The sequence below is a fragment of the Bombina bombina genome, chromosome 3 (assembly GCF_027579735.1).
Source record: "Bombina bombina isolate aBomBom1 chromosome 3, aBomBom1.pri, whole genome shotgun sequence".
Classification (NCBI taxonomy): Eukaryota; Metazoa; Chordata; class Amphibia; order Anura; family Bombinatoridae; genus Bombina; species Bombina bombina.
Window position 1 is genome coordinate 997,411,265 of NC_069501.1, and position 26,798 is coordinate 997,438,062.

A 26,798-nucleotide genomic window follows, 5' to 3' on the forward strand; every position below is an offset into this window, starting at 1 on the left:
ACTCCTATGTTCACGGTATGTCACGGCATCCCGCCCTGCGTGGCATGATGTCATGTAACTTGTAGTACTGTATGCATTGCTGGTTATAAATAAAAAAAATTAAAAAAAACATGCATTCCATCTTAATATAATTTACGTCTATTAACAGATTTACTTTGTTCACTTAGGGGCATATTTATCAAGCTCCGTATGGAGCTTGAGGCCCCTTGTTTCCCGGCGAGCCGAAACAGAAGTTATGAAGTAGCGGTCTAAAGACCGCTGCTCCATAACTTGTCCGCCTGCTCTGAGGCGGCGGACAGAAATCAAACCAATCAAATACGTTCGGGTTGATTGACACCCCCTGCTAGCAGCTGATTGGCCGCGAATCTGCAGGGGGCGGTATTGCACAAGCAGTTCACAAGAACTGCTGGTGCAATGATAAATGCCGACAGCGTACGTTGTCTGCATTTATCGATGTGCAGCGGACATGATACACTACTTCGTATCATGTCCGCTCGCACATTGATAAATATACCCCTTAGTGTCCTTTGTTGAAAAGCTTACCTACCTACTGGAATTTAGCTGGTAATTTGTGGCTACTCATATATGCCTAATATCATTGGCTCATTAGATGTGTTTTGCTATGTCCAGTAGTGCATTGCTGTTATGGAACTTTGTTTAACCCCTTTAAAGGTTCTTATATTTTTTATGTTTTTCATATACAAGAGTAAGGAAGAAGCAACTTTTCCAAATCAACTTATGCAAACAGCTATGTTTCTAACACATAGATATACCACAGAAAAGACAGCCAAAAACTTTAGAACTGAATACAAAATTTTCACACCGTAAACACTAATGGTCAAATTTTGACATTCTTGTTAGGATCTAGAAACACACAATGCACAGCTTGTGGTTAATCCTCTAAAAAGACCAAGCTAGCTGTATCTAAGGCTCTTGTATTGTAGGTTTAATATGGCAGAACGGAAAAATATGACTGTATAGCAGAGCTGAAAGACCATACAAAAGAAGCACATTCATTGTTTAAATAATTAGTGAACAAAAATAATTCTGACATAGCAAATAATTAAAAACCTTAATGCAAATATGGTGCCTTTGCTATAATTATATGCCCTATAACACAGCCATAGCCAGCTAACACACAGCTAGATTACGAGTTTTGCGTTATGAGTGAAAAAGCTTCATAACGCTGCTTTTTCCCTACCGCTGCTATTAGTCTTGCATGTATAGCTGTATCGCACACTTTTTTGGCCGTCACGCAACGTCAGTACCGCACTTTTAAAAAAGTCCTTTTTCAATGGGACTTCCATAGCACCGGTATTACGAGTTTTGCCTGGGAGGCCAAAAAGTGAGCAGTACACCCTATACCATCAAGATTCGTACCTCCATCTAAAGTCAGTAGTTATGAGTTTTATGCTACAAAGCTGTACCATAAAACTCATAACTAAACTGTCACAAAGTACACTAACACCCATAAACTACCTATTAACCGTTAAACCGAGGCCCTCCCGCATCGCAAACACTAAAATAAAATTATTAACCCCTAATCTGCCGCTCCGGACATCATCGCCACTAGAATAAAATTATTAACCCCTAAACCGCCGCCTTCCCACATAAAAAAACACTATTTAAATATAATTAACCCCTAATCTGCCGTCCGCCCACTCCGCCGCTATAATAAACCTATTAACCCCTAAACCTAACCCTAACACCCCCTAACTTAAATATAATTATAAAAAATCTAAATGAAACCTACTATTAATAACTAAATAATTCCTATTTAAAACTAAATACTTACCTATAAAATAAAACCTAAGCTAGCTACAATATAACTAATAGTTACATTGTAGCTATCTTAGGTTTTATTTTATTTCACAGCTAAATTTGTATTTATTTTAACTAGGTAGACTAGTTAGTAAATAGTTAACTATTTACTAGCTACCTAGTTAAAATAAAGACAAATTTACCTGTAAAATAAAACCTAACCTGAGTTACAGTAACACCTAACATTACAATAAAATTAAATAAATTAAATTAAAAAAATACATTTATCTAAATTACAAAAAATAATAAACACCAAATTACACACACAAAAAAAATTTCATCAAAAATGAAGACAAATTACTCCTAATCTAATAGCCCTATCAAAATAAAAAGCCCCCCCAAAATAAAAAAAACCCCTAACCTACACTAAACTGCCAATAGCCCTTAAAAGAGCCTTTTGCAGGGCATTGCCCCAAAGAAATCAGCTCTTTTACCTGTAAAAAAACAAAAACAAACAACCCCCCAACAGTAAAACCCACCACCCACACAACCAACCCCCCAAATAAAATACTATCTAAATAAACCTAAGCTCCCCATTGCCCTGAAAAGAGCATTTGGATGGGCATTGCCCTTAAAAGGGCATTTAGCTCTTTTACGTTGCCCAAAACCCTAAGCTAAAAATAAAACCCACCCAATAAACCCTTAAAATAAACTAACACTAACCCCCGAAGATCCACTTATTACAGTATTTGAAGACCGGACATCCATCCTCATTCAGCCAGCGAAGTCTTCATCCAAGCGGCAAGAAGTCCTCAACGAAGCTGGGAGAAGTCTTCATCCAAGCAGAAGAAGTCATCATCCAGACGGCATCTTCTTTCTTCATCCTTCCTACGTGGAGAGGCTCCATTTTCAAGACATCTGGCACGGAGCATCCTCTTCATACGGTCCCAGCCGTACACTGAAGGTTCCCTTTAAGGGATGTCATCCAAGATGGCGTCCCTTGAATTCCGATTGGCTGATAGAATTCTATTAGCCAATCGGAATTAAAGGGTAAAAAATCCTATTGGCTGATGCAATGGGATTGAGCTTGCATTCTATTGGCTGTTCCAATCAGCCAATAGAATACTAGCTCAATCCTATTGGCTGATTGCATCAGCCAATAGGATTTTTTACCCTTTAATTCCGATTGGCTGAAAGAATTCTATCAGCCAATCGAAATTCATGGGACGCCATCTTGGATGACGTCCCTTAAAGGGAACCTTCAGTATACAGCTGGGACCATATGAAGAGGATGCTCCGTGCCAGATGTCTTGAAAATGGAGCCTCTCCACGTAGGAAGGATGAAGAAAGAAGATGCCGTCTGGATGATGACTTCTGCTTGGATGAAGACTTCTCCCAGCTTCGTTGAGGACTTCTTGCCGCTTGGATGAAGACTTCGCTGGCTGGATGAGGATGGATGTCCGGTCTTCAAATACTGTAATAAGTGGATCTTCGGGGACGATGTCTTGAAGATGGAGCGCTCCGTGTCGGAAGGTTGAAAATAGATGATGCCTAATAGTTACATTGTAGCTATTTTAGGATTTATATTTATTTTACAGGCAACTTTGTATTTATTTTAACTAGGTACAATAGCTATTAAATAGTTAATAACTATTTAATAGCTACCTAGTTAAAATAATTAGAAAATTATCTGTAAAATAAATCCTAACCTAAGTTACAAATACACCTAACACTACACTATCAATAAATTAATTAAATAAATTAACTACAATGATCTAAACTCAAATACAATTAAATATACTAAACTATAGTACAAAAAAAACAAACACTAAATTACAAAAAATAAAAAAATATTACAAGAATTTTAATCTAATTACACCTAATCTAAGCCCCCTAATAAAATAAAAAAAGCCCCCCAAAATAATAAAATTCCCTACCCTATACTAAATTACAAAAGTAATCAGCTCTTTTACCAAAGGGCTAAGCCCACCACCCACACACCCCTACTCTAAAACCCACCCGATCCCCCCTTAAAAAAACCTAACACTACCCCATTGAAGATCACCCTACCTTGAGCCGTGTTCACCCAGCCGGGCACCGATGGGCCAGAAGAGGACATCCGGACCGGCAGAAGTCTTCATCCTATCCGGGCAGAAGAGGACATCCGAACCGGCAGACATCTTCATCCAGGCGGCATCTTCTATCTTCATCCTTCCGGAGCGGAGCGGAGCCATCTTCTATCCAGCCGACGCGGAGCCATCCTCTTCTTCCGATGTCCTAAAGCAGAATGAAGGTTCCTTTAAATGACGTCATCCAAGATGGCGTCCCTCGAATTCTGATTGGCTGATAGGATTCTATCAGCCAATCGGAATTAAGGTAGGAAAAATCCGATTGGTTGATTAAGTGATTGAACTTCAATCCGATTGGCTGATTAAATCAACCAATCATATTTTTCCCACCTTAATTCCGATTGGCTGATAGAATCCTATCAGTCAATCGGAATTTGAGGGACACCATCTTGGATCACGTCATTTAAAGGAACCATCATTCTGCTTTAGGACATCGGAAGAAGAGGATAGCTCCGCATCGGCTGGATAGAAGATGGCTCCGCTCCACTCCGCTCCGGAAGGATGAAGATAGAAGATGCCGCCTGGATGAAGATGTCTGCCGGTCCGCATGTCCTCTTCTGGCCCATCGGTGCACGGCTGGGTGAACATGGCTCAAGGTAGGGTGATCTTCAGGGGGGTAGTGTTAGGTTTTTTTAAGGGGGGATCGGGTTGGTTTTAGAGTAGGGGTGTGTGGGTGGTGGGTTTTAATGTTGGGGGGGTCTTGTATTTTTTTTACAGGTAAAAGAGCTGATTACTTTGGGGCAATGCCCTGCAAAAAGCCCTTTTAAGGGCTGGTAAAAGAGCGGATTACTTTTGTAATTTAGTATAGGGTAGGGAATTTTATTATTTTGGGGGGCTTTTTTATTTTATTAAGGGGCTTAGATTAGGTGTAATTAGATTAAACTTCTTGTAATATTTTTTTATTTTTTTGTAATTTAGTGTTTGTTATTTTTTGTACTATAGTTTAGTTTATTTAATTGTATTTGAGTTTAGATCATTGTAGTTAATTTATTTAATTAATTTATTGATAGTGTAGTTTTAGGTGTATTTGTAACTTAGGTTAGGGTTTATTTTACAGGTAATTTTGTAATTATTTTAACTAGGTAGCTATTAAATAGTTATAACTATTTAATAGCTATTGTACCTAGTTAAAATAAATACAAAGTTGCCTGTAAAATAAATATAAATCCTAAAATAGCTACAATGTAACTATTAGTTATATTGTAGCTATATTAGGGTTTATTTTATAGGTAAGTATTTATTTTTAAATAGAAATACTTTAGTTAATGATAGTAATTTTATTTCGTTTTATTTAAATTATATTTAAGTTAGGGGGGTGTTAGGGTTAGAGTTAGACTTAGGTTTAGGGGTTAATAATTTTATTATAGTAGCGGCGACATTGGGGGCGGCAGATTAGGAGTTAATAATTGTAGGTAGGTGGCAGCGTCATTGGGGGGGCAGATTAGGGGTTAATACAATTTATTATAGTGTTTGCGAGGCGGGAGTGCGGCGGTTTAGGGGTTAATACATTTATTAAAGTGGTGGCGATGTCCGGTCGGCAGATTAGGGGTTAATAATTGTAGGTAGGGTGCGGCGACATTGGGGGCAGAAGATTAGGGGTTAATAAATATAATATAGGTGTCGGCGATGTTAGGGGCAGCAGATTAGGGGTTCATAGGGATAATGTAGGTGGCGGCGGTGTCCGGAGCAGCAGATTAGGGGTTAATAGTATAATGCAGGTGGCGACGATGTTGGGGGCGGCAGATTAGAGGTTAATAAGTGTAAGGTTAGGGGTGTTTAGACTCTGGGTTCATGTTAGGGTGTTAGGTGTAGACTTAGAAAGTGTTTCCCCATAGGAAACAATGGGGCTGCGTTAGGAGCTGAACGCTGCTTTTTTGTTTTTTCTTTCAGCCAGCTCAGCCCCATTGTATCCTATGGGGAAATCGTGCACAAGCACGTTTTTCCAGCTTACCGCTACCGTAAGCAACGCTGGTATTGAGGTTAGAAGTGGAGCTAAATTTTGCTCAACGCTCACTTTTCTGAGGCTAACGCAGCCATTCAGAAAACCCGTAATACCAGCGTTGGCTTAAGGGAGCGCTGGGAAAAAAAAGAGCGTTAGCCCCCGCAGGTTTTTACAGACACAACTCGTAATCTAGGCAAATGATTTTGATAAATGAAAGTGCCCATCATTTCCGTTTTTACTACAAATATTGTTATTATTATTGTTTAACTTTACCATCATTTTAACAGCCTAACAGCTAACCCACTAACTTACACAAAAGAAAAAAAAACTAATAATACAAAAAAATAAACACTTTACCAAAAAAAAAGCACTACCAAAAATAAAAAAAAACTTCAAACTGTTAAGCATATACTAAAACAAAGTCCTCTTAAAAAAAAGGCCACCTCAAAATAAAAACTTAATTTATGCTTACCTGATAAATTAATTTATTTCATGATGGTGAGAGTCTATGATACATCACTCCTGGGAATTACTCTTCCCTACCACTAGGAGGAGGCAAAGACTCCCAAACCACAAGAGCTCTATAAAACCCCTACCACCTTACAGGTACCTCAGTCTAATGTACAGACAAGCAAAATGAGGTAGGAAAAAGCAATAAGAGCCATAAAATACCAGGGAAAAAAAGATGTGCTTAAGAAAAAAACAACACCAAAATCATAGGGTGGACTCTTACCACCATGAAAGAAAGGAATTTATCAGGTAAGCATAAATTATGTTTTATTTCATACAGAAGATGACTGCCTGAAGGACCTTCCTACCAAAGGCTGCCTAAGAAGAAGCAAAAACATCAAAATGGTAGAATTTAGTAAAAGTATGCAAAGAAGACCAAGTAGCTGCCTTGCAAATTTGGTCAACTGAAGCCTCATTTTTAAAAGCCCAAGTAGTGGCAGCTGACCTCGTAGAATAAGCAGTAATCCTCCAAGTAAACCTTATGAATCAAAAGTTTCAACCAAGAGGTCAAAGAAACAGCAGAAACTTTCTGTCCTTTTCTAGAGCCAGAAAAGTTAACAAACACATTAGAAATGTGTCTGAAATCCTTAGTAGTATCAATGTAATACTGCAATGCTCTAACAACATCCAAACTTAAGCATAAGATCTCTCTGAAGCATTCTTGGTATTAGGACACAAAGAATGGACAACAATTTCCCTACTGATATTGTCTGAAGACACAAATTTAGGTAAGGAATCAAACAATTCTTAAGATTGCCTTATCCTGATAAAAGTTAAGGTAAGGAGGGTCACAAGAAAGAGCAGGCAATTCAGAAAATCTTCTAGCAGAAGAGACAGCCAAAAGGAACAAAATCTTCCAAGAAAGAAGCTTAATGTCCACTTTATGCATAGGCTCAAAAGGAGGTGCCTGCACAACCTTTAATACCAAGTTAAGACTCCAGGGAGTATACATTGGGGCTGATTTATCACGGCCCGAATGGGGCCGTATGCCCCTGTTTCCGCATGAGCCTTCAGGCTCGCGGAAACAGGAGTTAAGAAGCAGCGGTCTTAAGACTGCTGCTCCTTAACTCACATGCCTCCTCTGAGGCGGCGGACATCAATCGGGTTGATTGACACCCCATGCTAGCGGCCTATGTTGGCCATGTTGGGGATATTCATTTAAAAAGAAAATGGAAGGAAACACAGAATTAACTGGGAAAGCTTTTCACTGCAATTAAAATAAATTAACGGGGGGCGGAGCCAAACACTGAAGTGGATGGATGTGTACTAAGGGAACTCCTGGTTTTATTATAGATTTTAGGGATATATCTTCAAAATTCTTACAATAGCTACAGCCTACAACTTAATTCCCTTGCTGCAGATCTCCCTAACAGAAATTTGGATGATCCTAGAAACACCCGTTCAGTCAGGTTTTAAACACGGGCCTTGTAGACTCACCACAAGGCCAGCAAAAGATCACAGTTGCATGGAAACTACAGGGACTGATTTGAGAGGATCAGTGGTTCTCAAATTAGTTGCTAATAAGAAGCCACTAGACTATCTTCTTTGAGACTTATATAAGGTATCCAGTATGACACTTTTTCGGTTGGTAACGGCTGCAGTAAGCAACCTCCTGGAGGCATATCATGTCGCCATTACAGCAGCACTACAAGATGCAGTTTCCACATTGACATGGATATTAAAAACCAGCAATCGCTACCTACCTACGTCTCTAAGGGGTGATATTGCTCTGGAGCACAAGTGGCAGCGATCAATCCTATTTAATGATGCGCAACCTACAGCCAACATGGATTCCTATTCTCCACAGAGAGCGGATCTCCACAGGGATGCCATGAATGCAAGTGAGGACTAGTGATGTCGCGAACTTAAAAATTTCGGTTCGCGAGTGGCGGACTCGAACTTCCGGTATTGTTCGCGAACCCGCGAACCGCCATTGACTTCAATAGGCAGGCGAACTTTAAAACCTACAAGGACTCTTTCTGGCCACAATAGTGATGGAAAAGTTGTTTCAAGGGGACTAACACCGGGACTGTGGCATGCTGGAGGGGGATCCCTGGCAAAACTCCCATGGAAAATTACATAGTTGATGCAGTGTCTGCTTTTAACCCATAAAGGGCCTAAATCACCTAACATCCCCAAATTGTTTGCAATAACGTGCTTTAAAACATCAGTTATGATGTCGTATCTATAAGGTAGTGTAAGGGTTACGGCCGCTTCACAGTGACAGAGCAAACTCCAAGTGTAACGCACCGCAAACAACCGCAAACAGTCCATTTGCACAACCACGAGATAGATAGATTTGATAGATAGATACATAGATTACATAGCTCGATCGATGCAATATACATATGATCGATACAAATTACATAGATCAATAGATGCAATATACATTTGATAGATACGAATTACATAGATCAATAGATGCAATATCCATTTGATAGATACGAATGTTATCGATCCAAAGATGCAATATACATTTGATAGATACGAATTACATCAACCAAAATATGTAATATACATTTTATTGATCCGAATTACATCGATCAATAGATGCAATCTACATTTGATAGATAAGTTTGATAGTTCGATCGATTTGATAGATAAATAAATAGATTTGAAATATATATAATTTCCCTGACAGAGTATAACAATAAGACATGCGGTCTGTGACCCGTGGTGTGTTAAGTAGTACTATTCTTAGCAGTTTACTACAACCTGTTACTCCCCCTATCGGGGGAGGTCTATATGGCCTTCATTTTTGGAACCGGGAGATGGAAGAAGATGATTGGTCTGTCCTCCTACTTCAAATTTGTCAAAAACACAAGTGGCTGTCTCAAAACAGTCCGGACACAAGATAGATAGATAGATAGATAGATAGATAGATAGGTAGATAGGATAGATAGATATACATAGATTGATAGTTAGATAGAATCGATAGAAGAGAAATAGATAGATTTGTTAGTTATATAATTACCCTGACAAAGTATAATAATTAAACATGCGGTCTTGGACCCATGGTAACTAGGTTGTGTTAAGTAGTACTATTCTTAGCACTTTCAGCCCTGTAACTCCTCCTATCGGTGGAGGTCTATATGGCGTGTATGATTACCCTGACAAAGTATAACAACAAGACACGCGGTCTGGGACCCATGGTAATTCGGTTGTGTTAAGTAAAATTTTTCTTAGCACTTTAATCCCTCTTACTCCCCCTTTTGGTGGAGTTCTATATGGCCTGCATGATTACCCTGACAAAGTATAACAACAAAACATCTGGTCTGGGACCCATGTTAACTAGGTTGTGTTAAGTAGTACTATTCTTAGAACTGTAATCCCTGTTACTCCCCCTATCAAGGGAGGTCTATATGGCCTGCATGATTACCCTGACAAAGTATAATAAGAAAACATGCGGTCATGGACTAAGACCCATGGCTAACTCGGTTGTTTAAAAAGTAGTACTATTCTTAGCACTTTCATCCCTGTTACTTCCAGGCCTCTCGGGGGTGGTCTACATGGCCATCATGATTATCCTAACAAAATACAACAATAAAACCTTGGCTCTTGATAGCCCGTTAATTGGCTGTATTTTGGTAGTACTGTTCTTATTAGTTTAATACCTGATACAACACCGAATGGTGGCTGGTCTATATGGCCTGCATGATTAGCCGCACCCAACCCAAAAAAAGCCATGCGGTCTTGGACTAAGACCCATGACTAACTCGGTTGTTTAAAGTAGTTCTATTCTTTGTACTTTCATCCCTGTTACTTCCAGGCCTCTCGGGGGTGGTCTACATGGCCATCATGTTTAGCCTAACATAGTACAACAATAAAACCTTGGCTCTTCAAAGCCTGTTAATTGGCTTTATTTTGGTAGTACTGTTCTTATTAGTTTAATACCTGATACAACACCGAATGGTGGAAGGTCTATATGGCCTGCATGATTAGCCGCACCCAACCCAAAAAAAAGCCAAGCGGTCTTGGACTAAGACCCATGGCTAACTCGGTTGTTTCAAGTAGTACTATTCTTAGCACTTTCATCCCTGTTACTTCCAGGCCTCTCGGTGGTGGTCTACATGGCCATCATGTTTAGCCTAACATAGTACAACAATAAAACCTTGGCTCTTCAAAGCCTGTTAATTGGCTTTATTTTGGTAGTACTGTTCTTATTAGTTTAATACCTGATACAACACCGAATGGTGGCAGGTCTATATGGCCTGCATGATTAGCCGCACCCAACCCAAAAAAAAGCCATGCGGTCTTGGACTAAGACCCATGACTAACTCGGTTGTTTAAAGTAGTTCTATTCTTAGTACTTTCTTCCCTGTTACTTCCAGGCCTCTCGGGGGTGGTCTACATGGCCATCATGTTTAGCCTAACATAGTACAACAATAAAACCTTGTCTCTTCAAAGCCTGTTAATTGGCTTTATTTTGGTAGTACTGTTCTTATTAGTTTAATACCTGATACAACACCGAATGGTGGAAGGTCTATATGGCCTGCATGATTAGCCACACCCAACCCAAAAAAAAGCCATGCGGTCTTGGACTAAGACCCATGACTAACTCGGTTGTTTAAAGTAGTTCTATTCTTAGTACTTTCATCCCTGTTACTTCCAGGCCTCTAGGGGGTGGTCTACATGGCCATCATGTTTAGCCTAACATAGTACAACAATAAAACCTTGGCTCTTCAAAGCCTGTTAATTGGCTTTATTTTGGTAGTACTGTTCTTATTAGTTTAATACCTGATACAACACCGAATGGTGGCAGGTCTATATGGCCTGCATGATTAGCCGCACCCAACCCAAAAAAAAGCCAAGTGGTCTTGGACTAAGACCCATGGCTAACTCGGTTGTTTCAAGTAGTACTATTCTTAGCACTTTCATCCCTGTTACTTCCAGGCCTCTCGGTGGTGGTCTACATGGCCATCATGTTTAGCCTAACATAGTACAACAATAAAACCTTGGCTCTTCAAAGCCTGTTAATTGGCTTTATTTTGGTAGTACTGTTCTTATTAGTTTAATACCTGATACAACACCGAATGGTGGCAGGTCTATATGGCCTGCATGATTAGCCGCACCCAACCCAAAAAAAAGCCATGCGGTCTTGGACTAAGACCCATGACTAACTCGGTTGTTTAAAGTAGTTCTATTCTTAGTACTTTCTTCCCTGTTACTTCCAGGCCTCTCGGGGGTGGTCTACATGGCCATCATGTTTAGCCTAACATAGTACAACAATAAAACCTTGGCTCTTCAAAGCCTGTTAATTGGTTTTATTTTGGTAGTACTGTTCTTATTAGTTTAATACCTGATACAACACCGAATGGTGGCAGGTCTATATGGCCTGCATGATTAGCCGCACCCAACCCAAAAAAAAGCCATGCGGTCTTGGACTAAGACCCATGACTAACTCGGTTGTTTAAAGTAGTTCTATTCTTAGCACTTTCATCCCTGTTACTTCCAGGCCTCTCGGGGGTGGTCTACATGGCCATCATGTTTAGCCTAACATAGTACAACAATAAAACCTTGTCTCTTCAAAGCCTGTTAATTGGCTTTATTTTGGTAGTACTGTTCTTATTAGTTTAATACCTGATACAACACCGAATGGTGGAAGGTCTATATGGCCTGCATGATTAGCCGCACCCAACCCAAAAAAAAGCCATGCGGTCTTGGACTAAGACCCATGACTAACTCGGTTGTTTAAAGTAGTTCTATTCTTAGTACTTTCATCCCTGTTACTTCCAGGACTCTCGGGGGTGGTCTACATGGCCATCATGTTTAGCCTAACATAGTACAACAATAAAACCTTGGCTCTTCAAAGCCTGTTAATTGGCTTTATTTTGGTAGTACTGTTCTTATTAGTTCAATACCTGATACAACACCGAATGGTGGCAGGTCTATATGGCCTGCATGATTAGCCGCACCCAACCCAAAAAAAAGCCAAGCGGTCTTGGACTAAGACCCATGGCTAACTCGGTTGTTTCAAGTAGTACTATTCTTAGCACTTTCATCCCTGTTACTTCCAGGCCTCTCGGTGGTGGTCTACATGGCCATCATGCTTAGCCTAACATAGTACAACAATAAAACCTTGGCTCTTCAAAGCCTGTTAATTGGTTTTATTTTGGTAGTACTGTTCTTATTAGTTTAATACCTGATACAACACCGAATGGTGGCAGGTCTATATGGCCTGCATGATTAGCCGCACCCAACCCAAAAAAAAGCCATGCGGTCTTGGACTAAGACCCATGACTAACTCGGTTGTTTAAAGTAGTTCTATTCTTAGTACTTTCTTCCCTGTTACTTCCAGGCCTCTCGGGGGTGGTCTACATGGCCATCATGTTTAGCCTAACATAGTACAACAATAAAACCTTGGCTCTTCAAAGCATGTTAATTGGATTTATTTTGGTAGTACTGTTCTTATTAGTTTAATACCTGATACAACACCGAATGATGGCAGGTCTATATGGCCTGCATGATTAGCCGCACCCAACCCAAAAAAAAGCCATGCGGTCTTGGACTAAGACCCATGACTAACTCGGTTGTTTAAAGTAGTTCTATTCTTAGCACTTTCATCCCTGTTACTTCCAGGCCTCTCGGGGGTGGTCTACATGGCCATCATGTTTAGCCTAACATAGTACAACAATAAAACCTTGGCTCTTCAAACCTGTTAATTGGCTTTATTTTGGTAGTACTGATCTTATTAGTTTAATACCTGATACAACACCGAATGGTGGCACGTCTATATGGCCTGCATGATTAGCCGCACCCAACCCAAAAAAAAGCCAAGCGGTCTTGGACTAAGACCCATGGCTAGCTCGGTTGTTTCAAGTAGTACTATTCTTAGCACTTTCATCCCTGTTACTTCCAGGCCTCTCGGTGGTGGTCTACATGGCCATCATGTTTAGCCTTACATAGTACAACAATAAAACCTTGGCTCTTCAAAGCCTGTTAATTGGCTTTATTTTGGTAGTACTGTTCTTATTAGTTTAATACCTGATACAACACCGAATGGTGGCAGGTCTATATGGCCTGCATGATTATCCGCACCCAACCCAAAAAAAAGCCAAGCGGTCTTGGACTAAGACCCATGACTAACTTGGTTGTTTAAAGTAGTTCTATTCTTAGTACTTTCATCCCTGTTACTTCCAGGCCTCTCGGTGGTGGTCTACATGGCCATCATGTTTAGCCTAACATAGTACAACAATAAAACCTTGGCTCTTCAAAGCCTGTTAATTGGCTTTATTTTGGTAGTACTGTTCTTATTAGTTTAATATTTGATACAACACCGAATGGTGGCAGGTCTATATGGCCTGCATGATTAGCCGCACCCAACCCAAAAAAAAGCCATGAGGTCTTGGACTAAGACCCATGACTAACTCGGTTGTTTAAAGTAGTTCTATTCTTAGTACTTTCATCCCTGTTACTTCCAGGCCTCTCGGGGGTGGTCTACATGGCCATCATGTTTAGCCTAACATAGTACAACAATAAAACCTTGGCTCTTCAAAGCCTGTTAATTGGCTTTATTTTGGTAGTACTGTTCTTATTAGTTTAATACCTGTTACAACACCGAATGGTGGGAGGTTTATATGGCCTGCATGATTAGCCGCACCAAACCAAAAAAAAAGGCATGCGGTCTTGGACTAAGACACATGGCTAACTAGGTTGTGTAAATTAGTACTATTCTTAGCACTTTAATACCTGTTACTTCCAGACCTCTCAGGGGGTGGTCTACATGGCCATGCGGTCAGGGAACCATGGTAATGTTACTTCCTTTCGCAAAATCGAGTATAACAGTTGCAGGCAGAGGTTCTGACCCTGCATTATGGCTGCACCTCTCCCTAAAAGAGGCATCCGTTACAGAGTCTGTGGGCATGTATGCAAAGAGATGGCCTGCCTAAAAGGAGCAGCAAGGCAGTACAGGTCGTTCTCCTTCAGCCGTTTTATACGATGGCCCATGAACCTCAACAGCCACAACAGCAGGAAACACCACCTATGCCATCCTTTTGAACAATAGAGAACAGGTATGGCATTGATTTTAGGAACACGGAGATAATTTTTAGGAACCGTGAAATTGAACTAAAAACCATGCTTGGACACCCAGTACAGTACAGGTCGTTCGCCTTCGACCATTTTATAAGAGGGTCCCGGACCCTCAACAAAAACAACAGCAGGAAAAAGGACATATGGCATCCTTTTGAACAATCGATTACTGGTAAGGCATTGATTTTAGAAACCCGGAGATAATTTTTAGGAAACAGGAAATAGAAAAATACATTGATTGGACACCCAGTACACTTCTTTCTCCTTCGGCCTTTTTATAAGAGGGTCCAGGACCCTCAACCGAAACAACAGCAGGAAAGAGGACATATGGTATCCTTTTGAACAATAGATTCCAGGAAAGGCATTGATTTTAGAAACCCGGAGATAATTTTTAGGAAACAGGAAATAGAAAAATACATTGATTGGACACCCAGTACACTTCTTTCTCCTTCTGCCTTTTTATAAGAGGGTCCAGGACCCTCAACAGAAACAACAGCAGGAAAGAGGACATATGGCATCCTTTTGAACAATAGATTACAGGTAAGGCATTGATTTTAGAAACCAGGAGATAATTTTTATGAACAGGGAAATTGAACCCAAAAAATTATTGGATGGACACCCAGTACACTTCTTTCTACTTCAGCCTTTTTATAAGAGGGTCCAGGACCCTCAACCGAAACAACAGCAGGAAAGAGGACATATGGCATCCTTTTGAACAATAGATTACAGGTAAGGCATTGATTTTAGAAACCCGGAGATAATTTTTAGGAAACAGGAAATAGAAAAATACATTGATTGGACACCCAGTACACTTCTTTCTCCTTCAGCCTTTTTATAAGAGGGTCCAGGACCCTCAACAGAAACAACAGCAGGAAAGAGGACATATGGCATCCTTTTGAACAATAAAGTACAGGTACGGCATTGATTTTAGAAACCCAGAGATAATTTTTTGCAACCGGGAAATTGGCTAAAAAACCATGCTGGGACACCCAGTACAGGTCGTTCTCCTTCAGTCTTTTTATAAGAGGGTCCAGCACCCTCAACAGAAACAACTGCAGGAAACACCACATATGCCATCCTTTTGCACAATAGAGTACAGGTATGGCATTGATTTGAGGAACCCGGAGATAATTGAGAGGAACCGGGAACATTTTACTACAAATGTGCTTGGACACCCATTACAGGTCGTTCTCCTTCAGCCTTTTTATACCATGGGCCACGACCCTCAACAGGCACAACAGCATGAAACACCACATATGCCACCCTTTTGCACAATAGAGTACATGTATGGCATAGATGGAACCCGGAGATAATTTAGAGCAACCAAGAGACGGATAAAGATGCTTGGTCGGTCCTCCTCCTTCAAATTTGGGGCACTGCGCGTGCAATTTAATGGTCCACCAGATATGAGTGGTGTGTTAAGTTGTACTATTCTTAACAGTTTAATCACTGTTATGTGCCTAATTTTTTGCTTTGAGTTTTGTACCCACAGAGCAGCAGCAGAGGCCAGAAAAATTAGGCATGTACAAATGACTGAAAAATTGGGTATTGTTGTAGCCACTGCTGTAGCAGCATCCAGAAAAATTGATGTTTGTAAAACATTTAGAAAGTGCCCTAAAAGCTTGCGGCTTGAACACTAGTTGTTGGCGGATAAGTCAAGCAAGTCATCCTGCTTTATAATAAATTAAAAAACAGCGTGTGTACCAGTTGTAGCCCAAGCCAGCTCATCTCATCATCAGGCCTTTTTTACTCAAATGTATCGCCCAATGTCAGTCCCTTCGGGATCCATCCCTCATTCATTTTAATAAAGGTGAGATAGTCAAGGCTTTTTTGACCTAGGTGAATTCTCTTCTCAGTGACAAAACCTCCTGCTGCACTGAAGGTCCTTTCGGACAGGACACTTGAAGCGGGGCAGGCCAGAAGTTCCATTGCAAATTGGGATAGCTCAGGCCACAGGTCAAGCCTGCACACCCAGTAGTCAAGGTGTCCATCGCTCCTCAGAGTGTCGAGATCCGCAGTTAATGCTAGGTAGTCTTCTACATGTCGGTTGAGTCTTTCTCTGAGGCTGGATCCCGAAAGGCTCTGGCGATGCATGGGAGTTAAAAAGGTATGCATGTCCTCCATCAACAAGACGTCAGGAAAGCGTCCTGTCCTTGCCCCCGTGGTCGTGGGAGGAGGAGGATTACTTTCATCTCTTCCCCTGTTACATTCCCGTTGTGCTGTGACCCTTATACGCTGTGTAAAGCATATTTTTTATTTTATTTTTAAAATGCTCCATCCTTTCCGACTTGCGTGAATTTGGTAACATTTCAGGCACTTTATGCTTATACCGGGGGTCTAGGAGCGTCGACACCCAGTACAGGTCGTTCTCCTTCAGCTTTTTTATACGAGGGTCCCTCAACAGGCACGACAGCATGAAAGACCCCATTTGCACAAGGTTGGATGCCGAGCTAATCATGTCCCGTTCCTCGTCCTCACTGATCTCACTGAGGGTATCTTCTTCCCCCCAGCCACGTACAACACCACGGGTACCAGAGAGGTGACAACAACGAGCACCCTGGGATGCCTGTTGTGCTCGGTCTTCCTCCTCCTCCTCCTCCTCCTCAAAGCCACATTCCTCCTCTGACTCCTCTTCCTCACAATCCTCTTCCTGCGTTGACGCAGGTCCAGCAAGCAATGCTGATAAGGCTGTTTGTGGGGGTGATGGACACCACAACTCTTCCTCTTCACGCTCATCTACGGCCTGATCCAGCACTCTTCGCAGGGCACGCTCCAGGAAGAAAACAAATGGTATGATGTCGCTGATGGTGCCTTCGGTGCGACTGACAAGGTTTGTCACCTCCTCAAAAGGACGCATGAGCGTCCAGTAATTTGGCAAAAAAATCCCCAGCTCCCCAGAGGCTGTCCTAGCACCCCGGTCTTACAAATACTCATTAACAGCTTTTTCTTGTTGGAGCAGGTGGTCAAACATTAGGAGTGTTGAATTCCACCGGGTTGGGCTGTCGTAAATCAAGCGCCTCACTGGCAGGTTGTTTCGACGCTGGATATCGGACAAGTGCACCATGGCCGTGTAGGAACGCCTGAAATGGCCACACACCTTCCTGGCCTGCTTCAGGACGTCCTGTAAGCCTGGGTACTTATGGACAAATCGTTGTACAATCAGATTACACAAATGTGCCATGCACGGCACATGTGTCAACTTGCCCAATTTCAATGCCGCCACCAAATTACTTCCATTGTCAGAAACAACCTTGCCAATCTCCAGTTGGTGCGGAGTCAGCCACTGATCCACCTGTGCGTTCAGGGCGGTCAGGAGTGCTGGTGCGGTATGACTCTCCGCTTTCAGGCAAGTCGACCCCAAGACGGCGTGACACTGCCGAACCCGGGATGTGGAATAGTACCTGGGGAGCTGGGGGGGTGCCATTGATGTGGAGCAAGACGCAGAAGCAGAAGAGGACTCAGCTGAGGAAGAGGTTATGGAAGAGGTTATGGAAGAGGATGGAGTAGGAGTAGTAGAGGAGGTAGCAGCAGGCCTGTCTGCAAGTCGTGGCGGTGTCACCAACTCTTCTGCAGAGCCACGCATTCCATGCTTGTCAGACGTCAGCAGGTTTACCCAATGCACAGTGTAGGTGATATACCTGCCCTGACCATGCTTTGCAGACCAGCTATCCGTGGTCATATGGACCCTTGCCCCAACGCTGTGTGCCAGACATGCCATAACTTCCTTTCGAACAACAGAGTACAGGTTTGGGATTGCCTTTTGTGAAAAGAAATTTCTGCCAGGTACCTTCCACTGCGGTGTCCCAATAGATACAAATTTTTTGAAAGCATCAGACTCCACCAGCTTGTATGGTAAAAGCTGGCGGGCTAAGAGTTCAGACAAGCCAGCTGTCAGACGCCGGGCAAGGGGGTGACTTTGAGAAATTGGCTTCTTACGCTCAAACATGTCCTTGACAGACACCTGACTGTGGGCAGATGACCAGGAACTGCTACGGAAGAGAGACTCAGTGGAGGATGGTTGAGAGGGGGCAAGGAGGACAGCAGTGGTTGACGTGACTGAAGATGCTGGAGCAGGAGGAGGAGGGCGGCTTTCAGTTTGTGTGCTGCTTCTACTAATGTGTTCTTCCCATCGGCATTTGTGAAGGGAGACCATGTGCCTTCGCAAAGCAGTTGTACCTAGGTGGCTGTTGGACTTCCCATGACTCAGTTTCTTTTGGCACAGGTTGCAAATGGCATCGCTGTTGTCAGAGGCAGACACACAAAAAAAATGCCACACTGCTGAGCTCTGCGATGACGGCATTCTGGTGGTGGCAACAGCATGCGTTGATGGGCGTCGGCGTGCTGTCTGGCTGACCCCGGGTGCCGATGCATACTGTCTGACTGTGCCACTAGCTCCTTGTGACGACCTCCCCCTGCTTCCAACTCGTCTCCTCCTCCTCCTCCTCTCTGTCTCCCCATCTGAACTTTCCCCCTCTTCTTCTTCTCTTCTAGCAGGCACCCACGTGACATCCACCGACACATCATCATCAACCGCTTCACTTGTATCTGACACATCAAGAAAGGAAGCAGCAGCGGGTACAACATCATCATCATCATCACACCGTACCTCCATGTCTGTAATGCTGCCTGACTGAGACATATCACTGTTATCTACATCCTCTGTCAATGATGGTTGCGCATCACTCATTTCTTCCAACTGATGTGTCAATAACTCCTCTGACAGATCAAGTGAAGCGGCTGTGGTGCTAGTGTTGGTGGTGACGACAGGCGGGCAAGTGGCGCTGGTCACTTGAGAGGTGCCCAAAGCACAGCTGGACGTAGATGGTGCGTCAAGGTTAGGAGGACTAGGAGCGGAAGCTGTAGAAGATTGGGTGTCCTGTGTTAGCCATTCAACTAGATCCTCCTCAGAACTTTGCGCGTCCCCCCTGGCACCCGGTGTCTGAGCAATGTGCATATTTGTAGGGTCTAAAGGAATCACAGCACCACGACCACGACGGAACCTGCGGGGTGGCCTGCCTCTGCCTGTCATTTTTTTTTAAAATGGACACTTACAATAGTATTACACAAATTATGAGTGGTGGCACTGGGCAAGTGGGCACAGTATACGCTGTGAGTCTGACAACAAAAAAAAGACTGATATTTCAAAGTCAAAAATGTTTATTTTTTAAATATTAGAAGTACTGTGACAACAAATATGATTGTTGGCACTAGTTGGCAAATGGGCCTGTCTGGCACACACGCTGGGAGGAAGGCAACTGCAATTAGATTAAACTAGCTGAGTCATGCTTCTTAGTCCAAAAATTGTTTTTACCAAAAATTGACAATACTGTTAGAACAAATATGATTGGTGGCACTAGCTGGAAACGGCAAGTGGGCCTGGCACACACGCTGGCAGGCAGGCAGGCAACTGCAATTCAATGGCACTAGGAGACTGAAGATTCACAGTCCAAAAAGTTATGATTTAATTTTTTTTCAATACTATTACCAGAAATATGATTGGTGGCAGTAGTTGGCTAGTGGGCCTGGCACACAGGCTGGAAGGCAGGAGGAAAGTGCAATTCAATGGCACTAGGAGACTGAAGATTAACAGTCAAAAAAATTATGATTTAAATGTGTTTCAATACAGTTACAAGAAATATGATTGGTGGCACTAATTGGCTAGTTGGGCCTGGCACACAGGCTGGCAGGCAGGAGGAAAGTGCAATTCAATGGCACGAGCAAACTGATGATTCACAATCACAATCTAACAATTTTTAATTTTAATCATTAACAATACTGTGACAACAAATATGATTGGTGTAACTAGTTGGCAAGTCGGCCTGGCACACAGGCTGGCAGGCAGGAGGAAAATGCAATTCAAGGGCACTAGTAGACTGCAGATTCACAGTCAAAAAAGTGATGATTTACAATTTTTTCAATACTGTTACAAGAAATATGATAGGTGGCACTAATTGGCTAGTTTGGCCTGGCACACAGGCTGGCAGGCAGGAGGAAAGTGCAATTCAATGGCATGAGCAAACTGATGATTCACAATCACAATCTAACAATTTTTAATTTTAAATATTAACAATACTGTTAGAACAAATATGATTGGTGTAACTAGTTGGCAAGTTGGCCTGGCACACAGGCTGGCAGGCAGGAGGAAAATGCAATTCATGGGCATTAGTAGACTGCAGATTCACAGTCAAAAAAGTGATGATTTACAATTTTTTCAATACTGTTAATAGAAATATGATTGGTGGCACTAATTGGCTAGTTGGGCCTGGCACACAGGCTGGCAGGCAGGAGGAAAGTGCAATTCAATGGCACGAGCAAACTGATGATTCACAATCACAATCTAACAATTTTAAATTTTAAATATTAACAATACTGTTACAACAAATATGATTGGTGTAACTAGTTGGCAAGTCGGCCTGGCACACAGGCTGGCAGGCAGGAGGAAAATGCAATTCAAGGGCACTAGTAGACTGCAGATTCACAGTCAAAAAACATAATTTATGTAAGAACTTACCTGATAAATTCATTTCTTTCATATTAGCAAGAGTCCATGAGCTAGTGACGTATGGGATATACATTCCTACCAGGAGGGGCAAAGTTTCCCAAACCTCAAAATGCCTATAAATACACCCCTCACCACACCCACAAATCAGTTTAACGAATAGCCAAGAAGTGGGGTGATAAGAAAAAAGTGCGAAAGCATAAAAAATAAGGAATTGGAATAATTGTGCTTTATACAAAAAAATCATAACCACCACAAAAAAGGGTGGGCCTCATGGACTCTTGCTAATATGAAAGAAATGAATTTATCAGGTAAGTTCTTACATAAATTATGTTTTCTTTCATGTAATTAGCAAGAGTCCATGAGCTAGTGACGTATGGGATAATGACTACCCAAGATGTGGATCTTTCCACGCAAGAGTCACTAGAGAGGGAGGGATAAAATAAAGACAGCCAATTCCTGCTGAAAATAATCCACACCCAAAATAAAGTTTAAATGAAAACATAAGCAGAAGATTCAAACTGAAACAGCTGCCTGAAGTACTTTTCTACCAAAAACTGCTTCAGAAGAAGAAAACACATCAAAATGGTAGAATTTAGTAAAAGTATGCAAAGAAGACCAAGTTGCTGCTTTGCAAATCTGATCAACCGAAGCTTCATTCCTAAATGCCCAGGAAGTAGAAACTGACCTAGTAGAATGAGCTGTAATACTCTGAGGTGGAGTTTTACCCGACTCAACATAGGCATGATGAATTAAAGATTTCAACCAAGATGCCAAAGAAATGGCAGAAGCTTTCTGGCCTTTTCTAGAACCGGAAAAGATGACAAATAGACTAGAAGTCTTTCGGAAAGTCTTAGTAGCTTCAACATAATATTTCAAAGCTCTAACAACATCCAAAGAATGCAATGATTTCTCCTTAGAATTCTTAGGATTAGGGCATAATGAAGGAACTACAATTTCTCTACTAATGTTGTTGGAATTCACAACCTTAGGTAAAAATTTAAAAGAAGTTCGCAACACCGCCTTATCCTGATGAAAAATCAGAAAAGGAGACTCACAAGAAAGAGCAGACAATTCAGAGACTCTTCTGGCAGAAGAGATGGCCAAAAGGAACAAAACTTTCCAAGAAAGTAATTTAATGTCCAATGAATGCATAGGTTCAAACGGAGGAGCTTGAAGAGCCCCCAGAACCAAATTCAAACTCCAAGGAGGAGAAATTGAGTTAATGACAGGTTTTATACGAACCAAGGCTTGTACAAAACAATGAATATCAGGAAGATTAGCAATCTTTCTGTGAAAAAGAACAGAAAGAGCAGAGATTTGACCTTCCAAGGAACTTGCGGACAAACCTTTATCTAAACCATCCTGAAGAAACTGTAAAATTCTCGGAATTCTAAAAGAATGCCAGGAAAAATGATGAGAAAGACACCAAGAAATATAAGTCTTCCAGACTCTATAATATATCTCTCTAGATACAGATTTACGAGCCTGTAACATAGTATTAATCACAGAGTCAGAGAAACCTCTTTGACCAAGAATCAAGCGTTCAATCTCCATACCTTTAAATTTAAGGATTTGAGATCCTGATGGAAAAAAGGACCTTGCGACAGAAGGTCTGGTCTTAACGGAAGAGTCCACGGTTGGCAAGAGGCCATCCAGACAAGATCCGCATACCAAAACCTGTGAGGCCATGCTGGAGCTACCAGCAGAACAAACGAGCATTCCTTCAGAATCTTGGAGATTACTCTTGGAAGAAGAACTAGAGGCGGAAAGATATAGGCAGGATGATACTTCCAAGGAAGTGATAATGCATCCACTGCCTCCGCCTGAGGATCCCGGGATCTGGACAGATACCTGGGAAGTTTCTTGTTTAGATGAGAAGCCATCAGATCTATTTCTGGAAGTTCCCACATTTGAACAATCTGAAGAAATACCTCTGGGTGAAGAGACCATTCGCCCGGATGCAACGTTTGGCGACTGAGATAATCCGCTTCCCAATTGACTATTCCTGGAATATGAACCTCAGAGATTAGACAGGAGCTGGATTCCGCCCAAACCAGAATTCGAGATACTTCTTTCATAGCCAGAGGACTGTGAGTCCCTCCTTGATGATTGATGTATGCCACAGTTGTGACATTGTCTGTCTGAATAACAAATTTATTATAAAACAGTGGGCGCTTAAAGCAGGAGATTCAGTAGATATGTAAAACAAATATAATTACCTCTGTAGGGAATAGATCAAAGGTTTAGGGATTAAATTCAAACCTACTATGGTCTTAAATAAATTTAAAATATTTATTTAATAAGTAGATCTAGTATATAAAAAAGTTTATTTGATGAACAGTTCCAAAATCACAATTAATGATCAAAATCTAAAATAATATACATTCATTCCCAACTATAGTTGCTCTTTCAACCATTCACACACTCCCTAAAACAATAACAGTCTAAATGATGATGTAAAAACCAATGAATAAATGTAAGTTGGATTCGTATCGAAACCAAAAAGAATAATATATTTCTAGAAAGGACTTAAAAATAATAATAATGTCTCTTCCTGATAAAAAGTTTTTGATAAAAATGATGCACAGTACAATTTATGACAAGTCCGCTACAGCAGGGTAAAGTGCCAGGTTTTTAGTCTCTTTTAAAATTGATTATCCCAAAATGGCAACAGCCGTCGGTCTTTTTTCACCGGCGCTGTATATAATTTGCAAGGGAGTTAGTCTGTAAGACTTCAATATTTTACGGAAATCTCCGTTGTTATCCTGTGTATTTTGAGGCTGTCCGCCTTCTTACCGTGACTCCACTTGTATCTCAGCCGCTCTGCTACAAACAATCAACCGCACACCGGCGGCTTCCAAGACTCCTACGTCACCCAGTTTCCGGAACCTCCAGGTGGTTCAGACTTGCGCAAGTCTATTACGAGGTGTAGGGAGACCTCTAATCCTGGTTCTATTACCGCTCTTCAGTACTTCCAAGTACGCGGTGAAAGATTCTCCTCCAGTCTTCGTCTATCGAATAGACTAATAGCAGAAAAGGCAACTTTGTGTAATGGCAGGGTAAGCTCCCCCCATACCCAAGGATAGTATATAAAAAAACAAAAAATTTTAAAACAATCCTAGCCCCTAGCGAATTTAAACGGAAGAAAGAAAGACCCCAGAAAGATAGAGATCTAAGAGGAGAGGAAATAAGAGGCTTCTTCCCCTGTGTCACTTGTAAAGCCTGTAGAAATGGGATTAAAAAGAAGGATATAGTGATCCCAGGTATGGACAAAGAGTATAAGATCAAGGATACAATTAGGTGCAATAGCAAGGGTGTAGTGTATATGTTACAATGCTCATGTAAATATCTTTACATAGGGGAAACAACGACGGCTGTTGCCATTTTGGGATAATCAATTTTAAAAGAGACTAAAAACCTGACACTTTACCCTGCTGTAGCGGACTTGTCATAAATTGTACTGTGCATAATTTTTATCAAAAACTTTTTATCAGGAAGAGACATTATTATTATTTTTAAGTCCTTTCTAGAAATATATTATTCTTTTTGGTTTCGATACGAATCCAACTTACATTTATTCATTGGTTTTTACATCATCATTTAGACTGTTATTGTTTTAGGGAGTGTGTGAATGGTTGAAAGAGCAACTATAGTTGGGAATGAATGTATATTATTTTAGATTTTGATCATTAATTGTGATTTTGGAACTGTTCATCAAATAAACTTTTTTATATACTAGATCTACTTATTAAATAAATATTTTAAATTTATTTAAGACCATAGTAGGTTTGAATTTAATCCCTAAACCTTTGATCTATTCCCTACAGAGGTAATTATATTTGTTTTACATATCTACTGAATCTCCTGCTTTAAGCGCCCACTGTTTTATAATAAATTTGTTATTTAAACTGTTACTATCCAGGAAGGGGATAGTTTTACAGTGAGGCTTTGGAGATTAGATTCAGCGCTTCACCCACACTACTGTTCTAAATTGTCTGTCTGAAAACAAATGAACGATTCTCTCTTCAGAAGAGGCCAAGACTGAAGAGCTCTGAAAATTGCACGGAGTTCCAAAATATTGATCGGTAATCTCACCTCCTGAGATTCCCAAACCCCTTGTGCTGTCAGAGACCCCCACACAGCTCCCCAACCTGTAAGACTTGCATCTGTTGAAATTACAGTCCAGGTCAGAAGAACAAAAGAAGCCCCCTGAACTAAACGATGGTGATCTGTCCACCACGTCAGAGAGTGTCGTACAATCGGTTTTAAAGATATTAATTGAGATATCTTTGTGTAATCCCTGCACCATTGGTTCAGCATACAGAGCTGAAGAGGTCGCATGTGAAAACGAGCAAAGGGGATCGCGTCCGATGCAGCAGTCATAAGACCTAGAATTTCCATGCATAAGGCTACCGAAGGGAATGATTGTGACTGAAGGTTTCGACAAGCTGAAATCAATTTTAGACGTCTCTTGTCTGTCAAAGACAGAGTCATGGACACTGAATCTATCTGGAAACCCAAAAAGGTTACCCTTGTCTGAGGAATCAATGAACTTTTTAGTGAATTGATCCTCCAACCATGATTTTGAAGAAACAACAAAAGTCGATTCGTATGAAATTCTGCTAAATGTGAAGACTGAGCAAGTACCAAGATATCGTCCAAATAAGGAAATACCACAATACCCTGTTCTCTGATTACAGATAGAAGGGCACCGAGAACCTTTGTAAAAATTCTTGGAGCTGTTGCTAGGCCAAACGGCAGAGCCACAAACTGGTAATGCTTGTCTAGGAAAGAGAATCTCAGAAACTGATAGTGAGCTGGATGAATCGGAATATGCAGATATGCATCCTGTAAATCTATTGTAGACATATAATGCCCTTGCTGAACAAAAGGCAGGATAGTCCTTACAGTTACCATTTTGAATGTTGGTATCCTTACATAACGATTCAATATTTTTAGATCCAGAACTGGTCTGAAGGAATTCTCCTTCTTTGGTACAATGAAGAGATTCGAATAAAACCCCAGCCCCTGTTCCAGAACTGGAACTGGCATAATTACTCCAGCCAACTCTAGATCTGAAACACATTTCAGAAATGCTTGAGCTTTCGCTGGGTTTACTGGGACACGGGAAAGAAAAAATCTCTTTGCAGGAGGTCTTATCTTGAAATCAATTCTGTACCCTTCTGAAATAATGTTCTGAATCCAAAGATTGTGAACAGAATTGATCCAAATTTCTTTGAGAAAACGTAATCTGCCCCCTACCAGCTGAGCTGGAATGAGGGCCGCACCTTCATGTGGACTTAGAAGCTGGCTTTGCTTTTCTAGAAGGCTTGGATTTATTCCAGACTGGAGATGGTTTCCAAACTGAAACTGCTCCTGAGGATGAAGGATCAGGCTTTTGTTCTTTGTTGAAACGAAAGGAACGAAAACGATTATTAGCCCTGTTTTTACCCTTAGATTTTTTATCCTGTGGTAAAAAAGTTCCTTTCCCACCAGTAACAGTTGAGATAATAGAATCCAACTGAGAACCAAATAATTTATTACCCTGGAAAGAAAGGGAAAGTAGAGTCGATTTAGAAGACATATCAGCATTCCAAGTTTTAAGCCATAAAGCTCTTCTAGCTAAAATAGCTAGAGACATAAACCTGACATCAACTCTGATAATATCAAAAATGGCATCACTGATAAAATTATTAGCATGTTGAAGAAGAATAATAATGTTATGAGAATCATGATCTGTTACTTGTTGCGCTAAAGTTTCCAACCAAAAAGTTGAAGCTGCAGCAACATCCGCCAAAGATATAGCAGGTCTAAGAAAATTACCTGAACACAAATAAGCTTTTCTTAGAAAGGATTCAATTTTCCTATCTAAAGGATCCTTAAAGGAAGTACCATCTGCCGTAGGAATAGTAGTACGTTTAGC